This window comes from Arachis duranensis, chromosome 2, assembly GCF_000817695.3.
Source record: "Arachis duranensis cultivar V14167 chromosome 2, aradu.V14167.gnm2.J7QH, whole genome shotgun sequence".
NCBI classification, from domain to species: Eukaryota; Viridiplantae; Streptophyta; class Magnoliopsida; order Fabales; family Fabaceae; genus Arachis; species Arachis duranensis.
The window spans coordinates 32,883,512-32,884,775 of NC_029773.3; positions in this window are offsets into that span (position 1 = coordinate 32,883,512).

Sequence of the window (1,264 nt, forward strand, 5' to 3'; positions counted from 1 at the left end):
TTGGGTTGGTTATTTAACCACCTCTTAGCTTGGTCTTTTACAGCAAATGGAAATAGTAATAATCTGTAGACATCCTGATCTACTTCCTTATCATGTACTGTGTCAGCAATTTGTAAAAATTGTGCCAGAAACTCTGTAGGTTCTTCATGTGGAAGACTGGAATACTGGCAGCTTTGCTGCACCATGATAATGAGCTGAGGATTCAACTCAAAACTACTAACTCCAATGGTGGGTATACATATACTACTCCCATATGAAGCAGTAGTGGGGTTAGCATATGACCCCAGAGTCCTTCTGGACTGTTCATTTCCACTTAGTTCCATGATGGAGCAAGGGAGATGGTATGGATATTGATATTGTTTATTTTATTAAATATAAAAATTTATTTTCAAAATAGTAAAATAAAGTAAAATAAGATAAAATAAAAAATGAAATAAAAATAAAAATAGAAATTTGAAAATGTTTTGTGAAGATTTTCGAAAAAATTGGGGAGAGAGAGAAAGTGGTTAGGATATTTTTGAAAAAATAATAAAATAAAATAAAATAATTTTCTTTACTTGACAACTAAGATATGATAAAATAAAATTTTGAAATTGAAATTTGAAAAATAAAAAAAATTCGAAAATATGCTTAAAAATAGTTAGAAAAGATATTTTTTTGAATTTTAAATTTTTTGATGAAAGAGAAAAACAAACAAAAGACACCGAACTTAAAATTTTTAGATCAAATGCTCCTTGTTTTCAAAAATTTTTGGAGGGAAAACATCAAGGAACACCAAATTTAAAAATTTTAAGATCAAAACACAAAGAAGACCCAAGAACACTTTACAGATTCACAAGAACAAAAAGAAAGAACAAAAGAAAGAACACCGAACTTAAAATTTTTAGAAAACTTTAAGAAAATTTTCGAAAATTATAAAAAAGATTAACAAGAAAACACCAAACTTGAAGTTTGGCACAAGATTCAATCCAAGAAAAATTATTTTTGAAAAAGGTTCCAAAGGGTATAACCAATTATCAAGAACAACTTAAAGATCAAGGAAGAACACAGAACACTCACACGGAAATTTCCAAGAAAAATAAAAAAAATGCAATTGACACCAAACTTAGAACAAGACACTAAACTCACGAAAGAAAATTAAAAATTAAAAATTGATAAAGAAAAATAATAATTTTGAAAAAATTTTTGAAAAGAAAATAAAGGACTCAGATTTAATGACTCTATAGCATCAATACTCTATTCCTAATCTAAGTAACAAAATAAA